Genomic DNA, 9,824 nt, shown 5'->3' on the forward strand with positions numbered 1-9,824 from the left:
CCGTGGAGCTGGGCCCTGCGCTGGGCAGGCCATGTCTGCGCTGGTCTCTCCTCCATGTCCCGCAGGCATTGGAGAAACCGTGTTCTCTTCTTCCTCCTCTGCAGCTGGGACGAGAGGGGCTGTGCTGGCCTGTCCCTCATCCTCTCCAGCCAAGTGAGCTTCAACGGCTTCAGGTCCTGCAGGTGCTGGTGCTGCCACTGGAACGTCCGTGCATTGGGCCCGGTGCTGCTGTTCCACCGGTTGCTGGCCAGGTCCCTGGACCTCAGCCTCAGCCCTGCGCACGGCCTCACTGACGATGTACTCCACAATGTCTGCCAGAGCCACATCATCCTCTGTGGGGCTGTGCTGGGCAGGTGCCGGGCGCTCTGCCTCTGCTGCCACCTCTGTGCCTGTGCAGCTGGTCAAGCCAGGCCCCTCCTGGGGACCTGCAGGGGCGTCCTGGAGGTGCTCCTGGACCGAGGGCTTGATCCAGGTACTGCGGATGGTGTCTCCGCCTTGGCACCCCTCTTTGCTGTTCTTGTCTTGCAAGTCCATGCTCTGGGCCAGGTTCTGCTGTTCCTCCGGTTCCTGGCCAGCTGCCAGGACCTCAGCCACAGCCCTGCGCATGGCCTCAGTGACGATGCGCAGGGCTGTGTCCCACAGAGTCGCGTCGTCGGCCTCTCCCTCCTGCCCTGTCCCGACCCTCCCCTGTGGCCTATGGAGCACGGGGGGCTGGGAGTGGGCATACGCCTCCTCGTCAATGGGCATCTTGGGTCTCGTCTACCACAGAGCTGCGGCGAGCACCCAGGGGAGCTGCTGCCTCCTGAGAAGCTGCTGCTCCTGAGAAGCTGCTGCTCCTGAGAAGCTGCTGCTCCTGAGAAGCTGCTGCTCCTGAGAAGCTGCTCCTTAAATACCCCCACGGTCAGGGCGGGGACCCCCGTGTCACAATGGCTCTGGTTATGACGTCACAGAGCCCGGGCGGTTGCCATGGACACACCCACCTCCGGGCCCGGCTGGGACTGGCTGTGCGCGACGTGGGGCAGCCCCTGCGTGACGGAGGAGGGAGTAGAGAATGGCGAGGGAAGCTGTGCCCAGCACACAGGACCCTGTCCCCCAGAGCTTTGCTCAGACACGCTGCTGCCTGCTCCGCTACACCTGCAAGAATCCGCATTCAGAGCTTGTTGGCAGGACAAGCCAAGGGCCACTCTACAGCCTCACCGCACTGATTCTCTGTTTTTGTCGTGGTCTGATCGTGGGGAGACAATCAAAACCGTGGGAGAAGGTTTCCCTTCACCCTTTTTCCCCCTTCGCCCTTCAGGCCACAGTAGTCTACAGTTAATCTCCACTCATCGCTGGACTCGCACACTGGCCAAATTGGGCTACTGAAAGGTGAGCGAGTCTTACTGATCACACTCTGGCTTTCCAGTTGACGAATCAATTTCTGAATAGGAATCCAAGAGTCCCGACTGGTGCGATACTGTCGACGATGCACCGTTGTGCTAGCAACTGGCACCTGCTGATCATCAACCATCAGCAGTCCTACAACAGAAGGGTCATCTGAAAGACCAGGCAAATCAGACAGCTCTTCAATTCTCTCCGTGTCCATAGCTGCTGTCCCAAATGCCCACCTATACCCTTTTGGGTCCTTAAAATACCCTCTCTTAAGGTAGTCTATGCCAAGAATGCACGGAGCGTCTGGGCCAGTCACAATGGGATGCTTTGGCCATTTTTTTCCAGTTAGGCTCCTTTCAGCCTCTACAACAGTCAGCTCTTGGGATCCCCCAAGTCACTCCAAAAATACTGATGAGTTGTGTCGCCTTACAGTCTGAAGGAATTATTGTGCACTGAGCAGCAGTGTCCACCAAAGCCTTGTACTCCTGGGGGTGTGTTGTAGCAGGCCATCTTATGTGTACCATCCAGTAAACTCTGTTATCCCTTTCCTCCGCCTGGCTGGAACCAGAAACTCATGCAAGAGGATAACTACTGAGATGTAGTTTTGAGAAGTGAGAATGACTGCTGGGAGGGACACTAAAGACCTTTAGTTCAGCAGCATAACCAAGAATGAGGAGTTCCCTGGTGCTGTTATTAGTGATAGATAGTGCCACTGTTCAAAACCATCCTTGAGAATGTCTCTGTCCTCCCTGGGCTCCAAAGCTCATCCTGCTCAGATTTTGACAGGATTGCTGCAAACCCCTGTGACCCAAACCTCTACAACTGTCTCTGCTCAACAGTCTTTTATCCCAGGAAGTGGAAAACTCCTAACGCCAACACCAACCCAGTGCCCCACCTGCCTGGAGAGCCAGGACAGTTGTGCCACACAACAGCTGCCTCTGAGGGAAGCTGGAAATGATGGGAACTGGAATAGTTCCAACCCAAATCATGGAAACATAGCAACATAGAACCATATAATCATAGAAATATTTAGGCTGGAAAAGACTCTTAAGAACATGGAGTCCAATTGTCAATGAAACACTGCCAAGTCCACAACTAAACCATATCCCTCATCGCCACATCTCCACATCTTTTAAACACCTCCAGCAATGGAAGCTCCAATCCCGAGCTGGCAGGACACCGTTGGCTGCAGTTGGACATAAGATACTGGTCATGGCTGTGAGTTCAGCCCTGGCTGGCAGAATGTCTCACACCCTCACTCAGGAGGGCAGGGGGCTGGGAGATGGGAGCACGTTTCAGTTTCCAGATCCCAGCACAGAGCCCAAACCATCCTGCCCTTGGACTCTGGATCCCATTTCCTGAGAAGCAAAGCTGGTGGCCTTCTGAGGATAATCATGTTAAAAGACATGAGTAATCCTTCAAGTGTTTGCGTAATTTGTCTGGGAATGACGGTTTTAAAAAGAAAAATAAAAGTTTAACATGCTTATATTTAAATACGTGTAAAATAGTACTCTGCATGTGTGGTCGCCCCTCTGGCAATGACAGTTAAATAGGTATTGGCACTATAAGGCTCCATACCTCATCCACAAGCACACATCTAAGTGGTTCAGATGAAGGGTGGTGTGGCAAACGTCACCCTTTGTGTCCCCAGGTGATGGACACTGCTCATGTGCCTCTGCAGAGAGTGGCAGGAGCTGCATCCCCTTCTCGGGACAGACTCCTTCCAGGAGAGACACCGACACAGGGGGAACTCATCAGGGCTTTACGGCATTTCACTCGGCATCAGTTTTGACATATTGGGTGCTGTCCTGTGACTGCCCTTTCTGCACAAATGATCATACAAACACAACCATTTACTAAGACATGGTCATAAAGGGCTGTTATGGACAAGAAAGCTCACCGTGAACTCTGGAGAGGGCGAGGAAGTTTATAATAAGCACCATCAAGAACCAAGAAGCTTGAGGCGTCTTCTGAAGAGCGGGAGGCCTGAGCAGCCGTGATTGGCCATTGTAGGTGTGGGAGAGGTCAGGGCATGCCAGGGAGAAGCAATGAGATGGCTGATGGCTTCAGTGAACCCTTCCAGTCATGTCTGAGCCCAGCAATGGAAAGCAGTTGATGTCTGCAGGTGGAGGAGGAACAGGAGGGAGATTTTCCTGGGAATATGGAAGGAGGAAAGGCCTCTCTTGGGCTAATCATGTATGGCAGTGCCATTTGCATGCTGTGGGCATGGCTGTGCCTGGGAGATGGGGAACGGCTGCTGCTGGGGTGGCTGTGCTCAGTCATGACCCATGAGCTGACCCTGCTCTGCTCCTCTCTTACACTGCCCACACTTGGATGGTCCTCAGGAATCACCCATGAACCTAGTGGATCCATGAACCTCCTGGAGTGATGGGGTGTGGATCCAATGTCCTGGTTTTGTTAAAAACTAGTTTCTCTTTCAGTGAATTTTGCCTGTCAGCTAAAGCCTTCATATTAACTGCATTTTCCTGGAGAACCAGACACATGTTTTGGTAAAACCTAGTAATGGAATGCAAACTTATTGATAAGCACGGATGGACATCTCGCGAGAGGGGCGACGAGAAACAGCTGACCAACTGTGTATAACATTCCATTCACGTGAATACTTCATATAAAATGGGAGATCACGAGGATCTCGTCCCTTTTTTCCTTTTTTCCCTATGGCCGACATTAGGAGAGGACCTTGCTAGTCGTCCCTGCGAGCTGAGGCCTAGTGAGAGACTGAACCCAGCTCTGGTTGGCTGTGGAGTCTAATCCAGGACTTTGGGTGCCAGCTCTGCAGTTGCTGAGACTTTCAAGATTGGTTTTGTGTATTTTGTATTATTTTCTCTATTCTTATTAGTAGCGTTAGTAAAACATCTTTAGTTTTTTCCAACTCTCTTCTCTCTGTCCTTCTTTTTCCCTCCCGATCGCCTGTCCTTAGTGGAAGGGGGGAGAGGGAGGGGCAAAAAGGGGGAAGTGGGGGGGAAGAGGGGGTTAAGAATACATCTACCAGGGTTTTATTGTCACCCCGCAATCTTAACCCTCGACAGATAATTGGTGCCCAACGTGGGGAAGAGAAAGGGGTAAATCTGGAGATTTTTGGCTTTTCTACTGCTCTGACGTACCTTTCAATTTTCTTGGCACGGTGCCAACTCATAGAGTTGTGATACTCGCGCGTCTATTTGCTTCGGATATTATTTGGTTGTATTAAAGCAAAGTGAATTACATTGATTTAAAGATGTTATGGCATAAGTTGTATCAGTTATTTTCTACATTGTGCTCACTGATTCCATATCTGTGCTGGGCTTTCTTTTTAAATCGAAGTATTCATTATATAACAACAAGGAACTGGACAATGCTCATGATGATACTGTGTGGTTTGTCACTGGTTTATTTCATTATACTGCAGCCACTAATGAATTTCTACTCGCTTCTGCTTTACCTTGAAAAGCCTCCAGGAGAGATTAAAGAGCAATACGGCTCTGTGTTTGCTAATTGGTCAAGCGAATCTTTAGAAAGGCTGACTAACAATACTTTCGTTTTTTCGCTAGGACAGTTCGCAAATGTTTTAGAGAGCTTTGAATATCCTTGGAGTTCTGATAGAACTGTGATGGTGTTATCTGGTTTGCTGAATGTGTGTCAGTTTGTGCTTCTGTTAAGAGAAATGGCGTTCAACAGGAGGTTTGCGTCCCATTTTAGTCCTGAGATTTGCGGTGCGTCTTCGGAAGCTTTAGCAAAAAGCACTCCTGGCCGCTCGAGAAAGAGCAAAACAGCAAAAGCTGCCCCCCCAACGCCTTCGCAGGCTGAAGCTACAGCTCCTCCGTAGAGTTCTTCTGCCAAGGTCACTAGTGATAACAATAATTCTGCAGCCTTAAAGGCAGCTCCCCCTTCTTCACACACTGGGCACTGTTGCCACTGTAACCATAGCGATCACTGTGACAGTCATTCAGACTCTGGAAATGAATCAAATGATGGTAAACCCATATCAGCATCAGTTGCTGGTTGTAAGAAAGTCACTAGGAAGACTACCCGTGCAGCAGATGATGGCACAGGGCCAACATCAACCCAAGGGGCACCATCAGGACAGGGAGGAGATGAAGTGACCACCACTCAGTACTTTTCTCCAGGTGAGCTGAGAGATCTGCGAAAAGACTTTAGTTGTCATGAAGGCGAGAATATTTTAACCTGGCTGCTCCGATGCTGGGACAATGGGGCAGATACAATTGAACTGGAAGGTGGTGAAGCCAGGCAGCTGGGATCTCTGTCAAGAGATTCCACCATTGATAGGGCAATTTCAAGAGAGTCTAATGCCACTACTCTCTGGACCCGACTCCTGGCAGCTATGAAAGTAAGATTTCCCTACAAGGAAGACTGTATATCCAAGTTAGAGAAATTGAATACTATGGAGAAAGGTATTCAATTCCTGAGAGAATTAGCTGTGCAAGAGATCATCTATTTTGGACCAAACAGCCAAGAGGGAACAGACCCAGATAGAATCAATTGTTCACGACCTCTGTGGCGCAGATTTGTACAAAGTGCATCACCTGCATATGCTAAGTCATTGGCAGGAATGCTCTGGTCATCTAGAGGTGGACAAGATATTACTGAAGTGATTGAGCAGCTCCGTGACTTTGAGGACAGCCTTGCTGGTTCTCTACGGGCTTGTGTCTCTGCTGTGGAGAAACGGTGCGAAAAATCTGATGACCGGTTTGAAAAGCTATTGCAAGAGATCAAAGAACTCAGAGAAGACAAATACCATTCACAACCTGCACAAACCTATGTTTCAGCTGTTAGGAAAAGGCGTTTCCAATCTCGAGAGAGAGGACAGAGGCAGCTCACAAAAAGAGGTTCACTGTGGTTCTTCCTACATGAGCAGGGAGAAAACATGAATAAGTGGCATGGAAGACATATCTCAGAACTCAAAGAACGAGTACGTGAGATCAAAGGAAAAACTCCTAGGAAGGTGGCTGCTCCAGTTTACAAAAGGAGCAGAAGAGATTCTGATGCTCTTGAGGGAACCTCTAATTCACACCCAGAGACTGTGCAAAACAGAAATTAGAGGTGCCCTGCCTCCAACCAGGTGGAGGAAAGGGATAACAGAGTTTATTGGACTGTACAAATACGATGGCCTGGTACAACACACCCCCAGGAGTACAAAGCTTTAGTGGACACTGGTGCTCAGTGCACAATAATTCCTTCTAATTATAAAGGAACGCAATCCATCAATATTGTTGGAGTGACTGGGGGATCCCAGGAACTGACTGTTGTAGAGGCTGAAATGAGCCTAACTGGAAAAAACTGGCAAAAGCATCCCATTGTGACTGGTCCAGATGCTCCGTGCATCCTTGGCATAGACTACCTCAAGAGAGGGTATTTTAAGGACCCAAAAGGGTATAGGTGGGCATTTGGTATAGCAGCTGTGGACACGGAGAAAATTGAAGAGCTGTCTGATTTGCCTGGTCTTTCAGATGACCCTTCTGTTGTAGGACTGCTGATGGTTGACGATCAGCAGGTGCCAATTGCTACCACGACAGTGCATCGCCGGCAATATCGCACCAATCGAGACTCTTTGATTCCTATCCAGAAGTTGATCCGTCAATTGGAAAGCCAGGGTGTGATCAGTAAGACTCACTCACCTTTTAACAGCCCAATCTGGCCGGTGCGTAAGTCTAGTGACGAGTGGAGACTAACTGTGGGCTATCGTGGCCTGAATGAAGTTACGCCACCACTGAGTGCTGCTGTGCCTGACATGCTAGAACTACAATTTGAACTGGAGTCAAAGGCAGCTAAGTGGCATGCTACAATTGACATTGCTAATGCATTTTTCTCTATTCCTGTAGCAGCAGAGTGCAGGCCGCAGTTTGCTTTCACCTGGAGAGGCGTCCAGTACACGTGGAATCGCTTGCCCCAGGGGTGGAAACACAGTCCTACCATCTGCCATGGACTGATCCAGACCACGCTGGAGCAAGGTAAAGCTCCAGAACACTTGCAATATATTGATGACATCATCGTATGGGGCGACACAGCGAAAGAAGTCTTCGAGAAAGGTGAGAGAATAATTCAGATTCTTTTGGATGCTGGTTTTGCCATAAAACGAAGCAAGGTCAAGGGACCTGCACGAGAGATCCAGTTTTTAGGAATAAAATGGCAAGATGGCCGTCGTCAGATCCCAATGGATGTGATCAACAAAATTGCTGCAATGTCTCCACCTACTAATAAAAAGGAGACACGGACTTTCTTGGGCGTTGTAAGTTTTTGGAGAATGCATATTCCTGACTACAGCCAGATTGTGAGCCCTCTCTATCGAGTGACTCGTAAAAAGAACCAATTTGAGTGGGGCCCTGAACAACGACAAGCCTTTGAAGAAATTAAGCGTGAGATAACTCATGCGATGGCCCTTGGACCAGTTCCGACTGCACTAGATGTTAAAAATGTCCTCTACATCGCAGCCGAAGATAATGGACTTACCTGGAGTCTCTGGCAGAAAGCACCAGGAGAAACCCGAGGTCGACCCTTAGGTTTTTGGAGCCGAGGATACAAAGGATCTGAGGCCAACTAGACTCCAACTGAAAAAGAGATACTAGCAGCATATGAAGGAGTTCGAGCTGCTTCAGAAGTGATCGGTACTGAAGCACAGCTCCTCCTGGCACCTCGACTGCCGGTGCTGAGCTGGATGTTCAAAGGGATGGTTCCCTCTCCACATCATGCAACCGAAGTTACGTAGAGTAAATGGATTGCATTGATCACGCAACGAGCTCGAATTGGAAGTCCCAACCGTCCAGCGATCTTAGAAGTGATTACAGACTGGCCAGAAAGCAAAGACTTTGGGATGTCTCCAGATGAGGAGGAAGTAAAACGTGCTGAAGAAGCACCACCATATAATACACTTTCAGAGACTGATAAGCAGTATGCACTGTTCACAGATGGATCCCGTCGTCTTGTAGGAAAACATCGAAGGTGGAAAGCTGCTGTGTGGAGTCCCACATAACAAGTTACAGAAGCCACTGAAGGACAAGGTGAATCTAGTCAGTTTGCAGAAGTGAAAGCCATCCAGCTGGCTTTGGACATTGCTGAACAAGAGAAGTGGCCAATACTTTATCTCTATACTGACTCATGGATGGTAGCAAATGCCTTGTGGGGGTGGCTACAGCAGTGGAAGAAAAGCAACTGGCAGCGCAGAGGTAAACCCATTTGGGCTGCCACACTGTGGCAAGACATTGCTGCTCGGCTGGAGAGCCTGCCTGTGAAAGTTCGGCATGTAGATGCTCATGTGCCTAAAAGTCGAGCCACCGAGGAACATCTAAACAACCAACAAGCGGATCAAGCTGCTAAGATTAAAGTAGCTGAGGTGGACTTGGACTGGCAACATGAAGGTGAACTTTTCCTAGCCCGGTGGGCCCATGATGCTTCAGGGCATCAAGGTAGAGATGCAACATATAAATGGGCTCGCGATGGAGGGGTGGATTTAACTATGGACACTATTTCACAGGTTATTCATGAATGTGAAACTTGCGCCAAAATCAAACAAGATGAACGGTCAAATCCTGTATGGTATGGGGGGCGATGGTTAAAGTATAAGTATGGAGAAGCTTGGCAGATTGATTATATTACACTTCCACAAACACGTCAAGGTAAGCGTTACGTACTTACAATGGTGGAAGCAACCACTGGATGGTTGGAAACATATGCTGTACCTCATGCTACAGCCCGAAATACTGTCTTGGGCCTTGAAAAGCAAATCTTTTGGCGACACAGTACGCCAGAAGGAATTGAATCAGACAATGGTACTCATTTTAAAAACAGTCTTATAGACAATTGGGCCAAAGAACATGGTATTGAGTGGGTATATCATATTCCATAACATGCACAAGCCTCTGGGAAATCTGAAAGGTACAATGGTTTGCTAAAAACTACACTAAAGGCACTTGGTGGTGGAACCTTTAAAAACTGGGATTCACATTTAGCAAAAGCCACTTGGTTGGTCAACACCAGGGGATCAACCAACCGAGCCGGGCCTGCCCAATCAGAGATTCTTCATCCTGTGGAAGGAGATAAAGTCCCTGTAGTACACATGAAAAACATGTTAGGAAAGGCAGTCTGGGTTACTCCTGCCTCAGGCAAAGGCAAGCCCATTACTGGGATTGTTTTTGCCCAGGGACCTGGCAGCACCTGGTGGGTGATGCTTAAGGATGGAGAAGTTCGGTGTGTACCTCAAGGGGATTTGAGCTTAGGTGAAAATATGCAATACTGAACTGCAGGATGCGAATTGCCACACTAACAGTATTTAATAAGTGTCTTTCAGATCAAGACAGTGATGATGAAACCAGAGCTAGCCTTCTTCGAGTGGCGCCTGACAACTTCTTCGAAGTTGATGTCTTTAACCCACAAACAGTGGTCATGAGATACACTTGTACCATTTTTCCTGCCCTGGAAGGCTGCTGTGACAAAATGAA

Source organism: Nesoenas mayeri (assembly GCF_963082525.1).
Source record: "Nesoenas mayeri genome assembly, contig: SCAFFOLD_65, whole genome shotgun sequence".
Classification (NCBI taxonomy): Eukaryota; Metazoa; Chordata; class Aves; order Columbiformes; family Columbidae; genus Nesoenas; species Nesoenas mayeri.